The 21,872-nt window shown below is 40.5% G+C and overlaps 1 long non-coding RNA gene and 1 other non-coding gene across 3 annotated transcripts in view; both read right to left on the reverse strand.

Moving 5' to 3' along the window:
* Nucleotides 1-8,255, reverse strand: part of LOC125918776 (uncharacterized) — a 27,880-nt gene extending 19,625 nt beyond the window's left edge. The window contains exons 1-2 of one of the 2 annotated variants that reach the window (XR_007456581.1): nt 7,957-8,255; nt 2,512-2,638 (exon numbers count right to left, since the gene is read on the reverse strand). This is a non-coding gene — a long non-coding RNA (uncharacterized LOC125918776). Of the gene's footprint in view, nt 1-2,511; nt 2,639-5,423; nt 6,126-7,956 lie in introns of those variants that run through there. The other variant, XR_007456583.1, reaches the window with a different exon arrangement.
* A 6,497-nt stretch (nt 8,256-14,752) lies between these two features.
* LOC125920562 (small nucleolar RNA U13) lies at nt 14,753-14,856 on the reverse strand. Its single transcript, XR_007457139.1, has one exon. It is a non-coding gene; the product is annotated as a small nucleolar RNA U13 (small nucleolar RNA).
* Between the last annotated feature and the right edge of the window lie 7,016 nt (nt 14,857-21,872).

The raw sequence follows: 21,872 nt of genomic DNA on the forward strand, positions 1-21,872 counted from the left end.
ATATATATATATATATATATATATATATATATATCATGCCATGAATTCATAGGTAATGGGTTCCAGCAGCTAAGTGTGCTTCTCTGGGTGGAGCAGGCTGGTACTTCAGTTGAACCCAAGTACGTTTCTCTTTGACTTCCTTCCTTTTCTAATCATTTTCCTTCACATGCTTCAGGAAGCTATCTCAGCTCTTAGAGTGCTTAATATTTAAGCTCAACACGTAGATTAAAATTCTCATGGCAAGAATCACACCCTTAGCATGTTTGTTCACAACAATGCCAACAGCATGCTGGGCAACATTGTAGACTCTTCCAGTTTGCCATGGTAACATCCGTGGGGCATTCCCTTTTGAATAGTACCCGTTCCCTTGATGTCTACAATATCACCTTTCTTGTAGATTCACATGCTTGTGGCCAAAGGAACAACTCTGTTTTCTAAAAGGCCTAGAGAACGTATAGCAGGTGCCTCCTCTTTCTCTTTGTTTTGGTCATTCTGGCAAATTACCAGAAGATGGTGGTTCTAGCCAAAAGGTTCATACCAAAACTTGGGGGATGCAATGAATGTGGTACTATGGGGTAAATTTATAGCTGTAAATCCTCACATTAAAAAGAAAATAAGATGGGGTGCCTGAGTGGCTCAGTCAGTTGAGCATCCGACTTTGGCTCAGGTCATGATCTTGCATTTGCAGGTTCGAGCCCCACATTGGGCTCTGTGCTGACAGCTCAGAGCTTTGAACCTGCTTCAGATTCTGTCTCCCTCTCTCTCTGCCCCTCCCTTGCTCACACTCTGTCTCTCAAAAAATAAAATAAAACATTTAAAATTTTTTTAAATAAGAAAATAAGAAAAATCTGAAATCAACAACCCAACTTTACAACTTAAGTAACTAGAAAAAGGGGAACAGGGGCACCTGGATGGCTCAGTCAGTTAAGCGTCCAACTCTTGATTTCGGCTCAGATCATGATCTCACGGTTTGTGCTGACAGTGTGGAACCTGCTTGAGATTCTCTCTCTGCCCCTCCCCTGTTCTCTCTGTCTCTTTCTTTCTCTCAAAATAAGTAAATAAACTTAAAAAAAAAAAAAAAGAACAAACTAAACCCAAAGCTAGCAAAAGGGAGGAAATAACAAAGATTAGAGCAGAGATAAACTAAATAGGAAATAGAAAAACAATAGAGAAAATCAATGAAACCAAAACTTGGTTTTTTCAAAAAGACCAACAAAATTGACAAACATTTAGTTAGATGGACTACAAGAAAAAGACAGAAAACTCAACTACTAAAATCAGAAATGAAAGTGGAGCATTACTACCTATTTGACAGGGGAAAAAGGCTTATAAGAGAGTACTATGGGGGCGCCTGGGTGGCTCAGTCGGTTAAGCGTCCGACTTCAGCTCAGGTCACGATCTCACGGTCCGTGAGTTCGAGCCCCACGTCAGGCTCTGGGCTGATGGCTCAGAGCCTGGAGCCTGCTTCCGATTCTGTGTCTCCCTCTCTCTCTGCCCCTCCCCCGTTCATGCTCTGTCTCTCTCTGTCTCAAAAATAAATAAACGTTAAAAAAAAATTAAAAAAAAAAAGAGAGTACTATGAACAATTGTACACTAACAAGTTGGATTACCTAGATGAAAGGAACAAATTCTTAGAAACGCAAGACATATCCAAAACTAGAATATCTGAATAGACCTATAACTAGTAAGAAGATTGAATCTGTAGTCAAAAATCTCCCAACAGGGCACCAGGCTGGCTTAGTTGGTAGAGTGTGCAACTCTTGATCTTGAGGTTGTGAGTTCAAGCCCCACATTCGGTGTAGAGATTGCTTGAAAATAAAATCTTAAAAAAAAATCTCCCAATGAAGAAAAGCCCTGAACCTGGTGACTTCACTGATTAATTTTACCAAACATTTAAAGAAGAATTAATACCAATCTTTCTCAATTTTTTTTTTTAATTTAAGAGGAGGGAAGACGACTTGTTTTTTGGGTTTTTTTAAAGATTTTATTTTTTTAAGATTTATTTTGGGTGTAATCTCTACACCCAATGTAGGGCTGGAACTCACAACTCCAAGATCCAGAGTCACATGCTCTACTGACTGAGCCAGCCAGGTGCCCTAATGAGGAAACACTTCTTAACTCATTCGATGAGGCCAATATTACCCAGACACCAAAGCCAAAGACATTACAAGAAAAGATAACTACAGACCAATATCCCTTATGAACACTGATGCAAAAAAAAAAAAAAATTCTCAACAAAATGCTAGCAAATAAAATTCAGTATATTAAAAGGATTATAAGGGCACCTGGGTGGCTCAGTTGGCTGAACATCCAACTCTTGATTTAGGCTCAGGTCATGATCTCACAGTTTATGAGGTCAAACCCCATGTAAGGGTCTGCACTGACAGCAGAGAGCCTGATTGGGATTCTCTCTCTCCTTCCCTCTGTCTTTCTCTTTCTCTCTCTCTCTCTCAAAATAAATGAATAAATAAACTTTAACAAAAAGGATTATACACCATGATATAATCTTACCATACACCATAATCTTCTAGGTGATACACCATAAGGTGTATACACCTTAATCTTCTTAATCTTCAGATACACCATACACCAATCTTAATCTTCAGATACACCATAATCTTCTAGGTGAGATTTATTCCTAGAATGCAAAGTTGATTCAACATATGAAAATCAGTCAATGTAATATGCCACACATCAACAGAATGAAGAGGGAAAAAAGACACATGATCATCTCAATTAATACAGAAGAAACATTTGACAAAAATCAACACACTTTCATGATAAAAATACCCTCCCCAAAAAAAAAGAATAGAAAGGAACTACCTCAATGTAATAAAGTCCATATATGAAAAGCCCACAAAAATACCATACTCAATGGTGACTCAAAGTTTGTCCTCTACAATAAGAAATTACCTAAAGAATGCCACTTTCACCACTTATATTCCACACAGTACTGGAAGTTTTAGCCAGAGCAATTAGGCAAGAAAAAGAAATAAACAGTATCCAAATTGGAAAAAAGAAGTAAAATCATCTTTGTTTGCAGATGACATGATCTTATATGTAGACAACCCTAAAAATTACATACACACAAAGTTGTTAAAACTAATGAACTCAGTAAAGTAGCAGGATACAAAGTCAACACACAAAAACCACTTGCATTTCTATGCACAAATGATGACCAATCTAAAAAACCAAGTTACAAAACCTATTTAATTTACAATAGCTTCAAAAAGAATAAAATACTAAGGAATTAACTTAACCAAGGAGGTAAAAGACTTGTACAATAAAAACTACAAAACATTGCTGAAAGAAATTAAAGACATAAATAAACGAAAACACATTCCATGTTTGTGGATTGGATGACTTAATATTGTTAAAATATCAATATTACACAAGGTGATCTATAGATTCAATGGAATCCCTATCAAAATCCCAATGATATTTTTTGCAGAAATAGGAAAACCTACACTAAAATATATATGAAATCTCGAGACCCAAATAGCAAAAACAATCTTGAAAAAGAACAAACTGGAGAACTCACACTTGCTGATTTCAAAACTTACTACAAAGCTAAAGTAATCAAAACAGTGTGGTATTGGCATAAAGACAAACATAGACCAATGGAACAGAATAGACAGCTCAGAAATAAACCTTTGTACATACGTTTTTTTTTTTTTTCAAATGATTTTGACAAGGGTGCCAAGACCATTCAATGGGGAGAGAACAGTCTTTTCTACAAATGGTGCAGGGAAAACTGGATGTCCACATGCAAAAGAACAAAGTTAGACCCTCACCTGTTAACTCAAAATGGATCAAGGACCTACATGTAAGACCTAAAACAATAAAAATCTTCAAAGAAAACACAGGAAGAAAGCTTCACAACACTGGTTTGGCAATGATTTCTTAGATATGACATCAAAGGCATAGGTAATAAAAGAAAAATATACTGAAAGTCATATGGTCACAAAAAGACAAATACTGTATGATTCCACTTACATGAGGTACTTAGAATAGACAAAATTATAAAGACAAAAAGTAGAATGGTGGTTGCCAAGGGTTGGGAGTAAGGGAGAATGGAGAGCTTTTGTTTAATGGATATAGAGTTACAGTTTTAAAAGATGAAAAAGGTTATAAAGATGATAATAGATGGTAATAGTTGCACAACAATGTAAATGTATTTAATACCACTGAACTGTATACTTAATGGTTAAGATGGTGAATTTTGTTATGTGTACTTTACCACAATAAAAACGTGCTCCCATGGGGCGCCTGGGTGGCTCAGTCGGTTGGGCGTCCGACTTCGGCTCGGGTCATGATCTCACGGTCCGTGAGTTCGAGCCCCGCGTCGGGCTCTGTGCTGACAGCTCAGAGCCTGGAGCCTGTTTCGGATTCTGTGTCTCCCTCTCTCTCTGACCCTCCCCTGTTCCTGCTGTCTCTCCCTGTCTCAAAAATAAATAAACGTTAAAAAAAAAAATTTTTTTTTTAAAAACATGCTCCCAAAAGTGAAGATCGTTGTCTTTGTTTTACTATATTATAAATAATCAAACAAAATCTATAGGCTGCAATTAAAGAAAAGCAATAAGTAAGATTTTCAAATTTATTTAGATTCAAAATAGAATAATAAAAACTGTAATTCAAACTTAAAAAGCATAAGAAAATTAGATTTTGACATTGATTACTTTAATAAACTAATATTTGTTTAAAATTCTAGTAACTATGCATAGCCTATTTTTCTATGCTCTCAAATATAAAACATATAAACTTGCGACATCTTACTTCTTGCAACTGTCCCTAGCCAGCCTGTCCCATTTCTATGGCATGAAATGTAATGGGGTCTTCTCAGCCCCAGAATCCTCCACATTGCCCATCCTAAAGCTCCCATTGCTAACTCTGAGCTCTAGTAAAGGAGAAATTTGTCCCATAGGCCTTCCTTATATCTCTTCCTGAAGGATTTCTCCACCCTTTCCCTTCCATTATTAGCTCTGTGACACTTCAGGAATCCTGAGCTCTCACATTGCCCCAACCCCTAGAAGGAAAAGAGTTTGATGATCAACTCCTACTCCCAGAAGTATTTACTAACACCTTCTGTGTCAAGCCCTCGGCAGGGTGTGTCCCCATGTTACCACACTTGACCGCTCACATCTACCCTGTGAGGCAAGCATCAGCATCCTCATGTTACAGTGGAAACAGACTCACAACTTGAGTCACTGGCCCAGCTAACAAGTGATCGAGAAGAGAAATGGCCTTGGACATAGCCTAGGCAGCACAGATCTACCTTGACTGGTCCTCCACTTGTCAAATTTTTACCATCTGGTTGATCCTTATACCCCCTCCCTAGATTCCTCTGACCCATCCCCTCCCAACCTCCAGGACTCTGCCTGTGCCTATCATCCTTAACATTCCTCTATGGACAAGATGCTCACCAAAGGAGGAAAGATTCTGGCCCAATTTGCAGGTGAGAGAGAAGGTTGTCACAGCCCTTGCTCTTCAGGAATAACTTCAGCGGTGCCCTTAAAACCATGAAGGTGAAGAGGGTCAGGAGAAGCAGCTGTAAGAGAAGGGGAAGCCCTGGCCACCAACCCACTCTCTTCCTCTCCCAGTTGAGGAAGCCTTCAGAAGCAGAGGGGGTATGGGGAAGATGAGTCAGATATATTTCCCTTTTGCATCACTGAATCAAACTCTCCATCTGTGACTTCAGATAAGTTCCAAGTAAGCCCAAGCAATGGCCCACAGGGTGTGATAGCAACACGCCTACGGCACAAGGCATCCCTTTCCAACTCTGTGGGGAAAACCACTGCCTCTCTCAAAAGCCAACATGCTTCACGAGCAATGAACAATTAGAAAATGAAACTAAGACAAAAATTTCATTTACAAAAGCACGAAAAAGAATAAAATACTTAGGAATAAACTTAACAGAGAAAGTGTAAGGCTTGTACACTGAAAACTACGAAATGTTGAGAGACAGTAAAAGAGACCTAAATAAAAGAAAAGATACCTTGTGTTCATGGATTAGAAGACTTATTAGTATTAGGATGACAATACTCCCCCAAATTAATGTACAGATCCAATCCAACCCCTATAAAAATTTCAACTGCCTTGTTTTGCAGAAATAGGCACAAGCTAATCCTAAAATTCGTATGGAAATGCAAGAAACACCAAATTACCAAAATTATCTTGAAAAAGAAGTCAGAGGACTCACACTTTCTGATTTCAAAAATTACTACAAAGCTACAGTAGTTAAAACAGTGTGGTACTGACATAAAGACAGACATATAGATCAATAGAATCAATTCAAGAAGTCAACCCATGTATCTATAGCCAATTGATTTTAACAAAGATGCCAAGACTATTCAATGTGAACAGAAATGCCTTTTCAACAAATAGTGCTGGGACAATGTATATCCACAGGCAAAAGAATGAAGTCAGACCCCTACCTCAAAGTGCATACAAAAAAATAACTCAAAATCAATCAAAAAAATAAATGTAAGAGCTAAAACCATAAAAATGTTAGAAAGAAACAGATATAAATCTGCTTGACCTTGGATTAGACAACAATTTCATATGACACCAAAATCATAAGAAAAAAATGCCAACACAAGAAATTGGACTTTATCAAAGTTAAAAACTTTTATGTATCAAGGATACTACCAAGAAAGTGAAAAAATAATCCATCAAATGGAGAAGACATTTGCAAATCATATATCAAATAAGGGTCTAGTATCCAGAGTATATAAAGAATCTCTTACAACTCAACAAATAATCCAATTTAAACATGAACAAAGGAATAGACATTTCTCAAAGAAGATGTACAAATGGTCCGTAAGCACATGAAAAAATGCTAAGTACCATTAGTCTTAGGGATATGCATATCAAAACTATAATGAGATACCCCTTCATTCTAAATGGGGTAGCTCTAATTTTTTAATGGAAATTAACATGTGTTGGTAAGCATGTAGAGAAACGAAAATCTTCATATACCATCGATAAGAATGCAGAATGGTTCCGTTGCTATGGAAAACAGTTAGTTTGTCAGTTCCTTAAGAAGTTAAACATAGAGTTACTATATGACCCAGCAATTCCAATCATAGGTATATACCCAACATATCTTCACACAAAACTTGTACATGTTGTACTTGTGTCAACATGAATGTTGATAGCAGCATTACTCATAATAGTCAAAAAGTGGAAAAAACCCAAATGTCCACCAACTGATAAATGGATAGACAAAATGTGGTATATCCATCAATGGAATATTATTCAGCCATAAAAAGGAATGAGTACTGATGTTACATGCTACAGCATAGATAAAATTTGAAGATATGATGCTAAAGTGAAAGAAGCCACATAAAAATGACCCCATATTATATGACTCCATTTACATGAAATGGTGAGAATAGGCAAATCTATAGACACAGAAAATGGTTTGGGGGGGTGGAGGAGGGCAGAGAGGGGAGGGAACAAGTGGGACTAACTGTTAATGAATATGGGGTTTCTTTTAGGAGAGATGGGAATGTTCTCGAATTAGATAGTGGTGCTATTTGCCCAACTTTGTGAAAATCCTAAACACAACTGAATTGCACATATAAAATGGTTGAACTTTTTTTTTTTTTTTTTTTGAGACAGAGAGAGAGATAGAATCTTAAGCAGGCTTCACACCCAGCACGGAGCCTGACACCAGGCTCAACCCCACAACTGTGAGATCATGACCTGAAACAAAAATCAAGAGTTGGACACTTAACCGACTGAGTCATCCAGGCACCCCGTTATAAAATGATTAAAATGTTTAATTTTATCTCAACTTAAAAAGAGTCAACATGCACCAAGGAGTCCTTCAGTCTGGGCTCGAGGTCAGTATAGATCTTAGGAAGGCATCTGGTGCTGAAACAGAGGAGTCTAAATAAAGGTCAGCCAAGTCCCAACATTCAGCTTAGAAATACCTGAGCTAAGAAATACCACCTTTGAGCAGATCTGAAGTATCCTGAGGCTTGTTAAGGTGGGGGGACAAGAATGACTTCCCCTGCCACCAGGTGGCTTCTCTCAGCTCCTAGGGAGATGGCGAACATCTGAAGGGATCCACGGGATTGGCAGAGGCCCTGAAGGTTGGGTCACAAAGCAGAGGATTTTGTAGAGAAGAGCCAAGAGTGGACTTTAGAACACTGGTGGCGTCACAAGGATAAAGACATCACAAAAGAGGAGATACAAGCGGCCAATAATTGTGGAAGACATTTGACCTCACTGGCAATCAAAAGAACATACACGGAGACAACAATGAGACAGCATTTTCCCCCAATTAGATTGTCAGAAATGGTTTGCTAATATGAAATTTGGCAGGATATGAGGAAATACGTGTTCTCATTCCACTGCTGGTGGGTGTGTGAGTTGGTAGAGCCACTTTGGAGGGCAACTTGCCAGTATCTATTAAAGTGAAAAATATTCATACCCTATGACTCAGCGATTCCAATGCCCAGTATTTATTCTGAAGACACACTCCCACATGCACAGGGAGGTATGAAATGTTTATACAACACCATTTGTTATAATGAAATGTTTTGGGCGGGGGAGTGTTCATGAACAGGAGAATGGCTAAAAACCCTATGTACATCCATTGTCTATTTAACAAAATGAGTAGCTCTATATCATAAAATGATCTCCAAGCTATGTTATTGGATTTAAAAAGCAAATTCTAGAATGATATATATCACTTATGAGAAAACAAAACCCAAAACACCAGTGTGCGGAAGCCCTTGGAGATTTCTGAGGGGCAGGCTAAGATGCTAGGCCAAGTAAGAATCCTTTACCCAGGCGCCTGCGTGGCTCAATCGGTTAAGTGCCCAATTCTTGATTTCAGCTCAGGTCTTGATCTCACAATCATGAGATTGAGCCCCTCGTTGGTCTCCGCTCAGTGCGTAGCCTAAATAAAGGAGTAAATAAACATAAAAAAAAAAAAAAGAATCTTTTCTTCATCTGGACAAAGATGAGCTTTAAAAGCAACACATGAAGAGCGTAAAATCGCCAGGCTTGGGGCTGTTTCACTTCCAAGAGATAATTTTTTTGTTGTTTGCTTTGTTTTTTGTTTTGGGGAATTTTTTTTTTAGCCTCTTTTGTTAAGTTTTACGTATTAAGTAATCTCTACACCCAGTGTGGAGCTCGAACTCACAGCCCTGAGATCAAGAGTCACGCACACTCTTCCAACTGAGCCAGCCAGGTGTCCCCCATGAGATAATTTTCTAATAAGTGGCGAAAACCAATGGATGATTTGTTCCTCAGGCTTTATATCTTATTCTGTATTAGGAGAATTGCTGCCGGTTTGTGTAATATTTACTTTAGAGAAAAGAGGTAAACTGCCATGCCCCAAATAAGAAAGGAAAAGTTAAAATCAGGTGTCCTCACTGTCAATTATCTCAGGTATGAAAGAGGGGCGTAAGACCTTGCTAGGGAGAAGTAATGACCACCTGCTACATGTGAGGCTTTTCACCCACCTCCTGGGAGACAAGGGATCTTCCCTGCTCTGACAAATTCAAGGAGAGGGTCCTCAGTAGGAGAGGGACTGGGATCAGAGTAAGAAATCTTTGATTATCACTTAATAATATTTAAATAGAAAATAAAGGGTACTAGGGGCACCTCGGTGGCTCAGTCGGTTGAGCGTCCAACTTTGGCTTGGGTCATGATCTCATAGTTCATGAGTTGGAGCCCCACATTGGGATCCATGATAACAGTTCAGAGCCTGGAACGTGCTTCGGATTCTGTGTCTCCTCTCTCTCTGCCCCTCCCCTGCTTGCTCTCTCTCTCTCTCTCAAAAGTAAATACACATTAAAATAAATTTTAAGAAAAGGGACTAAAAAAATAGAAAAGCAAAGAAAAAACAAAAGACTTTGCTAGAAAGATCCACCTGATTTTTTGCTGACAGATGTCTGTCTGCAGAGGTTATGCTCTTCCATTCTCTGCTGTATAAAAAGAGCCACCTGGGTGGTTCAGTCCGTTAAGCGTCTCACTTCGACTCTGGCCATGATCTTATGGTTTCATGAGTTTGAGCCCCACATCTGGCTTGCTGCTATCAGCACAGAGCAGGATTCGGCTCCTCTGTCCCCTTCTCTCTCTGACCATCCCCTGCTCGTGTGCACACTACCTCAAAAATAAATGAGCATTTAAACGTTAAAAAAAAATTTTTTTAAGGGGGGGCATCTGGGTCACTCAGTTAAGTGACCGACTTGGGCTTAGGTCATGATCTCACAGTTCCCGGGGTTCCAGGCCCACGTCGGGCTCTGTGCTAACAGCTCAGAGCCTGGAGCCTACTTTGGATTCTGTGTCTCCTTCTCTCTCTGCCCTCCCCCGCTAGTGCTCTCTCTCTGCCTCTCAAAAAATAAACAAACGCTTAAAAATTTTTTAATAAAAAAATAACAAATAACATTTAAAAATAAAAATTAAAAAAAGAACCTGTTTATTACCATACAGAGTAACAAGAGAAAGGGATCTTCCCTCATTTTTGGTCATGAACATTCCTAAAATAATAAAACACATACACATATAATTTATTTGTTTGTTTAGAAAAAGTTCTGGAAGAATAGTTGCTAATTTGAAACAGTGATACCTCTGAGGAGGCAGAGAGAGAACGAAGGCTGGAGGAGAAAACTGATCAAAGGGATTTTGAGGCTTATCTAGAATTGTTCCATTTGTTTTTTCCATTTTCACTTCTAATTTTTTAAATACAAAAGGAGATAAAGTTGCGGAAAACAAATATAACGTTATTTTTACTTATTTACAACATAAAAGATCTTTTTGCTCCCACTAAAATAGTAATATATAACAAAATTTTATACAACATAAGTATATTCAGAAATATTTAGTAAGAACACTGTTTTAGTGTGTCTCATTTTTACAAACTCTTGCTTCAATACTTTATATATAGTGATTGGTAGATCTGAATCTAAGTTCAAATATTTGGTTGTTTTGAGGTATTTTTAATATTTATTTTTTGGGAGAGCACAAGCAGGGGAGGGGAAGAGAGAGGGGGACAGAGGATCTGAAGCAGTCCCTGCGCTGACAGGCTGACGGCAGTGAGCCCGATGTGGGGCTCAAACTCACAAACCTGAGATCATGACCTGAGCTGAAGACAGATGCTCAACTGACTGAGCCTCCCAGGTTGGCCCCGAATATTTGGTTTTAATGATTGAGTTAGACGAAGGTCAAACTGCTTCAGGTGTGTTTTCTTTGAATCATGAGTCCATTTTCCACAAGGCTTTTTCTGTTGGAACACTTGGTGGACTAGGTTGAGGGCATGTCCCCTTAAAGTAGCTTTGCAGTTTATTTTATCAGACATTTTATTTATACATTTATATAAATACCTTTATATAATTTATATTTTTAACTCTTTTCATTGTGAACTATATCCAATATACAAGATACTATCCAGTTTTAACAATATTGAAAACCTATGCTAAGATTGTAATATTAGCGGAACCTCAGAAGCTTCCTGATCATACCCTTCCTTCCCCAACAGGTGGGACCAGCTCTGGGCTGTGTCCATCACTCCCTTAACTTCTCTTTCCAGTTCTACCATCTATGTGTGTATCCCTGAACAGCAAACTGTTTAGTTTTGCCTGTTTGTGTACTTTTTATATATGGAATGTTACTCATGTACTTTTCTGTGGCCTGCCTTCTTCCCTCAATATTGCTCAATAGTATAGTGTTATTTGCTTGCTTATATATTTTTTATTGTGGTAAAATTGCATAACATAAATTTTACGATTTTAGCTGGGTTTTAGGCACACAATTCAGTGGCATTAAGTACATTCACATGGTTGTGCGATATTGTGTCTTTGAGACTCATCCGCATTAGTGATATTTTCATTTCTCCTAAGTGTTCCACTCGGTGAGTATTCCACTGGGTGAACATGCTACACTTTATTGTTCAATCTACCATTTATGGACCTATGGGTTCTCTTTTTCTTTTTCTTTGTGTTTGCTGTTACAAACAGTAGTGTTTGAACCTTCTTGCACCTGTGTCCTGCGGCACATGTGTGAGAATTGTTAGTGCATATAACTACTGGTAGAATGAATGGGTTTTACTTGCTTAATTTTCTAGAAAGAGACATAGGAAGGTATTCCTTGTGTAATGAAATTTCCATTTAGAAAAAGAAAAGGAAAGAGAAGTTGGGATGGCTTCATAAAGCGGAAGAGCAGGGAACAATCTCTGTGAGATAGGAAGCAGAAAGGAACGGGAAGAGCAACCCAGACATGTCTGCAGGCTGAGTCCAGAAGGTATTGTCAAGCATTCATTCAATCCAGCACATGCATCACGCACCAAATATGTGTCTGGCTCTGTAAGTGCTAGAGTTAGCAGTGGACTGGAACTCAAGAGACCTAGGCTCTCTCTCAACTTCGCCACAAAGAGCAAATTATTTCACCTCGTTGGCCAGTGGTTCTGACATCCGTAAGATGAGTAGATATACCCGGAGGATCAAAAACCTTCCATCCAGCTCTGCTGGTTTGGGATCCTAAGCTGGTTGCAGTAGGAAGATAAAGGCTTGCCAGGAGTAGTTCTAATCTAGGGTCCAGACAGGAAATAACTCTGGATTCAAAAACAAAAAGGACCAAAGACAATTACTGGGCCCGGCTCTAGTGAGCCAGCAGAAATGATGTGATGGTAAATGTTTAGCAGCTGACTCTCTGGGACAGAGAGTCCTTGGCTTGTAGTGGCATTTACTCATTTACACGGTTGTAAATACTCCCACAAGGGCCAAATTGGAAAAGACACACTCCCACATAAAGCTAGAAACCTTTAATAAAAATCTAGAAAGACCCACTCTATAACACAGAGCCTCCACAAGGAAGCTTGCCTGCCTCTGTCTGTCTTCCTTTTGGGTGGAGAAAAAATTATCTTGAAAATCTGCAACTATAAGCCTGTGATCACCTAGGTCGAGGGTTCAAATTTATATGATCATGATTGAGAAACCCCCTCTGCCTCTGAGAAAATAACATATAAATTGGTCTCTGGTGAGTACTATTCCCTAGAATGTCTGATAAAATCACCTGCAAAACCACCTTGAAGGGACATGCCCTCAACCTGGGCCACCAAGTATCCCAACAGAAAAAGTGTTGCTGAAGATAGGCCAGTGATTCAAAATTAGAAAGCGCACCCAACTGGGGCACCTGGGTGGCTCAGTTGGTTGAGCATCTGACTTCAGCTCAGGTCAAGATCTCACAGTTCATGAGTTCAAGCCCCGAATCAGGCTCTCTGCTGTCAGCACAAGAGCCCACTTTGGATCCTCTGTCTCCCTCTCTCTCTGCCCCTTCCCCACTTATGCTCTCTCTCTCTCTCTCTCAAAACAAAATAAACATTAAAAGAAAACACACCCAACCTAGAGCGCCTTTTTCATCTAAATCAGTCATTAAAACCAAATATTTGAACTTAGACCCAGATCCACTGGTCGCTATATATAAAGTGTTGAAGCAATATTTTGTGAAAATAATAAAGCATATTAAATCATATTGCTTTTACTAAATATATTATTACTAGTATATTGTTATACTGTATAAAATGTCATTATATATTATGTTAATGAAAGCAAAAGGATCCTTCATGTTGTAAATAAGTAAATATATTATCTTTAAATATTGTTATCCCCAACTTTACCTCATCATTTTTGTATTTTTATATGTGACTTATGCCATTTTGTCCCATCTTTTTTAATGTCCATATACTTACATAGAATTTGTATTTGAATAATGATCATAATTTGCTTTAAAATATTGCATACATTTGGGGATACATGATCAAAATCATTTGATCGATGAAGTACAAAATCAAAAAGTTTGGAGACCACTGAATTAGAAATATACTTTTTTTTTTCTAGTGCATATGGGGACATTTATAGCTACATCCTAGACCACAGACTAAATCCCAAACCAGAGGATCTATATGTATTAGTTTTCTATGGCTGCCCTAACAAATTACCACAAACTGGATTAGCTGAAAAGAATCCAAATTTACTATCAGAGCTCTGTAGGTCAGAAGTTGGAAATGAATCAAAGCATCAACAGGCTGCATTGCTCCCCGATTCTCCCTGGGGGCTCCAGAGAGAATCAGTTTCCTTGGTCTTTCTAGTTTCTGGAGGCCTTCCACATTCCATAGCCCATGACCCTCTTCTTCCATCTTCAAACTCAGCAATAACAGGCTGACTCCTTCTCCTGCTGCCACCCCTCTGATTCTCTCTTCTGCCTCCCTCTTCCACTTATAAGGACCCTTGCTGTTGTAATGGGTCCACCTGGATAGTGCAGGATAATCTTCCCATCTCAGGGACAACTGATCAGCCATCTTGATTCTGACTGCAACTTTGATTCCCCTTTGCCATACAACATACTCAGTTCCAATGATACACATATCCTTGGAGGGCCAATATTCTGCCTACCATATTACACATACAGCTGACATTCTCTGACCACAATGAAATAAAACCAACATTGATAAAAAGGAAACATTTTAAACCTCATTGATCTGGAAATTTTTTAATTTTTTTAAATTTTTGTTTATTTTTGAGACACAGAGAGAGAGAGAGACAGAGCAAAAGAGAGCAGGGGAGAGACAGAGAGAGGGAGATAGAGGATCTGAAGCAGGCTCCGAGCTGTGAGCATAGAGCCCAAAGGCAGGGCTCAAACTTATGACCATGAGACCATGACCTGAGCTGAAATCAAGAGTGGTCAGACGCTTACCCACTGAGCCACCCAGGCTCCCCTGAATTTTTTTTTTTTTTAATTTCAGGCGGGTAATGTGCCGACGTCGTAACAAGGTTTAAGGGTGGCACATGTCACACAAAAGCATGCACACCCAATCATCATGCTTATGAACTACAAAAGGATCTGAAAATTTTTTTAATTCTATATATTATGCAATGCTCACCACCATAAATATAGTTATCACCCATTAGGTGTTATTGCAATATTATTGACTATACTCTGTATGCTTCACTTTTAGTCTCTTGTAAGTTATATTTTTTAGTTATATTGCAACTGGAAATTTGTACCTTTTAATCCCCTTCACCTATTTCCCTCATCCCTCCACCCCCATCCCCTCTGGCAACAACCAGTTTGTTTTCCATATGTGTAAGTCTGTTTCTGTTCGCTGTTTGTTTTTTATGGTTTTTATCCTTCTCTACCTGACTTATTTCATTTAGCATAATCCCTGTAGGTCTCTTCATGTTGCAAATGGCAAGATATCATTCTTTTTATGGATGAGTAATATTCCATTGTATATATTTCACACATTCCTTATTAATTCATCTATTGCTGGACACTTGAGCTGCTTCCATATCTTAGCTATTGCAAATAATGCTGCTATTAAACATAAGAGTGAATATAAGTTTTCAAATTAGTGTTTTCTTTTCTTCGAGTAAACACCCAAAAGTGGAATTACTGGATCCTATGGTACTTGCATTTTTAGTTTTCTGAGGAACCTCCATACTACTTTCCAGAGTGGTTGCACCAATTTACCTTCCTAAAGGAAGGTAGCGCAAGAGCATTCTCTTCTCCACATCCTCACCAACACTTGTTATTTCTTGTCTTTTTGATACTAGTCATTTTGACAGGTGTGAGGTGATATCTCATCATGGTTTTGATTTGCATTTCCCTGATGATTGGTGATGTTGAGCATCTTTTCATGTGCCTGTTGGCCTTCTTTGGAAACATGTGTAATCAGGTCCTCTTCCCATTTTAAAATCAGATTATTTGGATTTTTTGGTGTTGAGTTCTATAAGTTCTTTATATATTTTGGATATCAACCCCTGATTGGATAAATCACTTGCAAATATCTTCTCCCATTCAATAGCTGCCTTTTCATTTTGCTGATGGTTTCTTTTACTGTGCAAGTTTTTTTTTCCCCAGTAGTTTGTTTCTTTGTTGGTTTTGCAAGAGAGAGAGAGAAAGAGAGAGAGAGAGAGAGAGAGAGAGAGAGAGAGAGAGGAAGAGGAGCAAAGGGAGAGAAAGAGAGAATCTTAAGCAGGCTCCACACTCAGCTCAGAGCCCAACACAGGGCTCAATCCCATGACCCTGGGATCATGACCTGAGTTGAAATCAAGAGTCAGACACTCAACAGACTGAGCCACCCAGGCATCCCTCGTTAGCTTATTTTTGCTCTTGTCCCCCACCCCCAAGGAGACATAGCCGAAATATGTTGCTAAGGTTGTTCTCCAAGAGATTATTGCCTAGGCTTTCTTTTAAGAGTTTTACAGTTTCAGGTCTCACATTTAGGTCTTTAATCCATTTCAAGTTTATTTTTGTGTATGATGTAAGAAATGATGTGGAAATTTTAACACTTTTTTTTTAAGTTTATTTATCTGTTTTGAGAGAGCGAGAGAGTGAGAGAGCGATTGGGGGAGGGGCAGAGAGAGAGGGAGAATCTCAAGCAGGCTCTGTGCTGTCAGCACAGAGCCTAACGTGGGGCTCGAATCATAAAACCATGAGATCATGACCTGAGCCAAAATCAAGAGTCAGGCATTTAACCAACCAGGCACCCCAATGATGTGGAAATTTTAAAATGTACTTATAAATAATATGTAGTTCAAAAATAAATAACAATGGGAAAAAATAATAAACTGACATAATTAAAACACAATATAGCAAGCTTATGATTTAGTATGTTTTATTATTTTCACAAAATCTTGCTTCAACATAGCCAAAATAGTTCCTAGAGGGAAATTTATAGCCTTAAATGCAAACATTATAAAAGAAAAATTTTAATTAATGAACTGAGCATCCAATTCAAGAAGTTAGAAAAAGAATGGCAGAGTAAACCCAAATAAAGTAAAAGGAAAGAAATAATTTAAAAGCAACACCAGGGACACCTAGGTGGCTCAGTCAGTTAAGTGTCCAACTCTTGATTTCGGCTCAGGTCATGATCTCATGTTCGTGAGACCGAGCCCCACGTCAGGATCTCTACAGACAGCACAGAGCCTGTTTGGGATTCTCTCTCTCTCCCTCTCTCTCTGCCCCTCCCCTGTTCACATGTGTGTTCACTGTCTCTCAAAATAAATAAACATTTTAAATAAATTACAAATTAAAAAATTAAAAGAAAAAAAAATACACCAGAGAGTAAAATGTAACAAAGAAAACAAAGAAATAATGGAAAAACACAATGAAATCAAAATGAATTGGTTCTTTGAAGCAATTAATAATTAGATATATTTCTTGCAAATATCAAGAAAAAAATGAGGAAATTATAAGTAAACAATAATAGAAATGAAAATAACTGTAGACCTAGTGGTGATTTTAAACATTTCCACCCATAAATCTAAAAGAGATTAAATAGATAATCTCCCAGAAAAATATAAAACAACAAACTGACTTAGAAGAAATTGAAAACCTGAATTAAATCAGCAGTGAAAAACTCACACTCAAAATACACACACACGCACATTCTACCAAGACTTCAAGGACCAGATCATCCCTATTTTATATCATCTGTATAGAAGGAAAACTATTATGGCTTAAGAAGAGAAGTGGCCAAAAAAAAAAAAATAGGGCGGTGTCTAGAAACCTAAACCAAAGGAAGAAACAGTTCTCAGGAAGGTGGAGAGCTTGCAGACCCCACATACTTCCTGGCTGAAGCATTCCTCACCCCCTAAGGGACACGCATCTGTATTGCTCCCTATCTCTCCCCTTCATGGTGCTGCAGTAATGGCCTTTACTAAAAATTTTAGGGGAGCCTGGGTGGCTCAGTCAGTTAAGCGGCCGACTTCGGCTCAGGTCATGATCTCGTGGTCCGTGAGTTCGAGCCCCGCTTGGGGCTCTGTGCTGACCGCTCAGAGCCTGGAGCCTGTTTCAGATTCTGTGTCTCCCTCTCTCTGACCCTCCCCCGTTCATGCTCTGCCTCTCTCTATCTCAAAGATAAATAAATGTTAAAAATAAAATAAAAATAAAAATTTTATATTTGTCTTTGAGATTATTTGGTCAATTTCTGATTCTGTCACTGGTGTGTCAATTACATGAGGGCAGAAACCACATGTTTGTTTGTTTGGTTGTTTCATCTTTGTGATCCATTACCTGGCATAGAATGTATGTGCAAAAAATTCTTGTTGAGAGAAGAGTGGAATTTGGGAGGTCAATGTGCCCTCAGGCCCCCTGAAATTTCAAACTTATACTTGTGGATAGAACTGTCAAGGAATATAGCTGAGGATGGACCATCTAATACTCAGCAAGTAACACTCACTTAAGTGCCAGGAGATGCTAGGAGCTGGAGATGAGAAACTGAAAAGTGGTCAGAGGTTGGAAGAAATGCCCACAAATGCTTGGTCCCCTTTGACTGAGGAGTCCCAAGAATGCAAATTATAGAAGTGGAAAGTGAGTGCACCCCACTGTGCTGCCCACTTGGCTACGTGGTCTCTCAAAGAGTGGCTGGGAAGGAGGACCTAAAGTGGTGGGTCGGGGGGAAAGGAGGGGGTGGCGTCATCAAAGAAAGGCAGGAATGGAGGACAAAGGAATGGAATGGGGGACAAAGAAGGCTAGAAAAACTAAGGCATTTGGATATTAAAGATCAGGATCAGTGATTTCTGATGCCTATGTAATGTAACAGAACTTCCTTCTAATGAAAGATCTTGGAGACAATTTGTTCCTGTGAGTACTTTGACTGATAGATTTATAAAGGGCCGAGACTGATTTGGAGATTAGGAGCTGAAGACAGATGAGGTATGCTGCCAGACAGAACATTTCTGAAAGGCAGACTGTGACAGAAAGGGCAGGGTGGGGTGGGGGCGGTGTCAGCAAGATAGTGCCTTTACCGCCTTGTAAGGTAGCAAGGTCACTGATTAATCTCTGGGGTGGGAAGGACCATTGAGAACAAGAATATCCAAAATACAATTTTAGGTTGTATCTTTATGATATATAAACCTTCAGGGGTGCCTAGGTGGCTTACTTGGTTAAGTGTCCAACTTTGGCTCAGGTGATGATCTCACAGTTCATGAGTTCAAGCCCCACATTGGGCTCTTTGCTGTCAGCACAGAGCCCACTTCAGATCCTCTGTCCCCATCTCCCTCTGCCCCTCTCCCATTTGCTCTCATGCTCTCTCTCTCTCTCTCTCTCAAAAATAAACATTAAAAAAAAAAAAACCTTCTGGGCGCCTGGGTGGCTCAGTCGGTTGAGCATCCGACTTCGTCTCAGGTCATGATCTCACAGACCATGAGTTCGAGCCCCGCGTCGGGCTCTGTGCTGACAGCTGGGAGCCTGGAGCCTGACTCAGATTCTGTGTCTCCCTCTCTCTCTGCCCCTGCCCCACTCACACTCTGTGTCTCTGTCTCTCAATAATAAATAAACATTTTAAAAATCTTTTTAAAAAAACAAAAAACCTTCAGTAAAAGTTTTGCCATACCTAACAAGCTTCTGTTTATAGCTGGTTTGGAAAATTCAAGAAAGCCCTGTGTCTCAAATTTGGAACCTGTGCGAGCAGAGGTAAGGCAACAGCCAGGCTCACAGAAGCAGGAACAGGACTTTAGCTGAAAGAGGAGTCGGAACGAGAGGTGACCATAACAGCTGACCCACTGAAATTTATCCAGTAGACAGTCCTGTCTCCTCCCCACTCTGCCCAGGACCTGCCCTGCTTGGAAGCTGAGCAGTGTCTTACCTAGATGTCGAGGAGGAGAGTGGCCCCAGCTGACATCCAGGCTATGGTCACTGCTCCAGATCGAGAGTTTAGTCAGGCCCTCAAAAGTAATGAAAATCAGGGGTGCCTGGCTGCCTCGGTCGATAGAACATGTGACTCTTGATCTCAGGGTTATGAGTTCAGGCCCCACACTGGGCATGGAGCCTACTTAAAAAAAAAAAAAAAAAAGTAACAAATATCACCAAAAGAAAAGTCTTCTGTGGGCCTGTCTCTGGAGATGCAAGAGAAGGAAGGAGATGTTGAGAAGAGAATATGTATCTCTGTGCCAGCAGGTGTGGAGAGAAGCTGCACCCCAAAAGAGAATGTGGTAGTAGAAGATTCTGAAGGAGAGGTCAGCGGGTTGCACTCACAGGGTCTGTGGACAAAAGGAAGGAACTGTCCAGGGAGCCAGTCCAGGAAAGGCCAAGACTCGCCAGAAATTGATGCAAACAGCACAGCAGGCAAGAGATGAGGTCATTCCATTTGCCCAGAGGAAAGTGAGGTCGAGAAAGCTGGCTTTCCTCCTCCTGGCCAGGGTACTCCAGGACAGCCAGGCAGACCCTGCTCCTGCCCTTGCCCCCACGGAGAGGGGACGATGGGCCCTAGCTCAGAGCACGGAGTCCTCCCTCGCATGGCTGAGCAGCTCATGACTAGTCAGTCCTCCCAGGGCCCCCAATTCCCTTTTGGGTAAGTTCTCTGTAAAGGTCCCAACTGCCCATTGTTCCTGCATGGGGTCATCCATCCCCACAGGCCCCCACCTCCCCATGCCCACCAAGGTTTAAGATTCACAGTGAAGACAGTGACCATAATCTGGGGAGCGGCAGGACTGGTAGTGACGGCACAAGCCTCAGATCCCACGGTTCACACTCTGAGGTGGGAATTCAGGCACCCTGCCAGATAGTGGAAAGGATGGTTGGGTACAAGTCATTCTTCAGATCACACTCATACGTGGCTTCCCACTTGGGAGGACCCTCTTGAAGAGAAGAGGGGGCTGGGGAAAGGCGGGAGGATGGAAAATATGAAGAGAAAGGAAACCAGGGCGAGAGAGAGAACAGACCTAACAAGTGAGATCACAGAAGTGTGACATTTTATGGGCAGAGCGGAAAACAACTGCGAGGCCCCTGAATGAAACGTGGCCTGGAGAAATAAGCCATGTGTTCCCAGGACTCAGAGGGAAAAGCCCAGCTAGCTCTAACATCCCCAGATCAGCCTTTCTAGGAGGACAGAGGAAGGAGGAGTCTAAGACCCAGAGGAGTCTAACCCCACATGACAAAGCTGGGAAGGGAAATGCCCCAGGTGCTCCAGGACACCAGGGATGGACACAGCTGGAGGTGGGGGTGGGAAGGGAGGGTAAAGATGCGAGTAAGGTGAGGAAGGAGGGCCAATGGACAGGCGTGATCCCCGTCCCACAGGTTGTCAGGAAGATTAGATGAGATCACATGTCATTTCCTTGCAGAGTCCGGCAGAGAGGGAACCGGTTTAAATCCCTTGTTTGCAGTTCTGAACAATTCTGTAGCAGTCTTTTGGCCATAAAACCAGACCTCGGTTGATGCAAGGGTTAGTTACAGTCCTATCCATCCCCACTTAATTTTTTTTTTTTTTATTTTTTAGAGAGAGAGAAAGAAAGCGGGGGAGAGGGGCAGAGGAAGAGAGAGACAAAGAATCTTGGGCAGGCTCCATGCCCCAGCACAGAGCCTGACACAGGGCTCGATCCCACAACCGTGAGATCATGACTCTGGGATCATGACCCGAGCCAAAATCAAGAGTCAGCTGCTCAACTGCTCAACTGAGCCTCCCAGGTGCCCCAACCCTCACTTAGTTTAAATATTCAATAGTTTTGCTACAGAAATGTTGTGCTTGAGTGTGAGTGCTACCCCGGCCCCATGAGGCATCTTGTGGTGCTAGCTTCTCCCCCAAGTCTGAAAAATTCTGAGTTCAGAAACTTATCTGACCCCAACTGTTTCAGATAAAGGTTTGTGGGCCTGTACTCAGTTCAGGCTCCCCTTCCTCCTCTAAACCATCAAGAGCTTGTAAGCTGTGAACAGGGGGTGATGTGGGCATAACGTGTACAAGTGCGTGAATAGGAGAGGTCAGTGCCCCAAGCATTCAACGTTGGGTAAAAGAGGACAGCACGAATGGGTTAAGTTCTTAGCGAGCACAGAGGCCAGCGTGTTGGAGGTGGTGGATGCCTTCGAAGAGCAGCAAGTCTTCTGACAGAGCGTGCCCTTTAATGCTCTCCCCACACCCA

This window comes from Panthera uncia, chromosome B4, assembly GCF_023721935.1.
Source record: "Panthera uncia isolate 11264 chromosome B4, Puncia_PCG_1.0, whole genome shotgun sequence".
NCBI classification, from domain to species: Eukaryota; Metazoa; Chordata; class Mammalia; order Carnivora; family Felidae; genus Panthera; species Panthera uncia.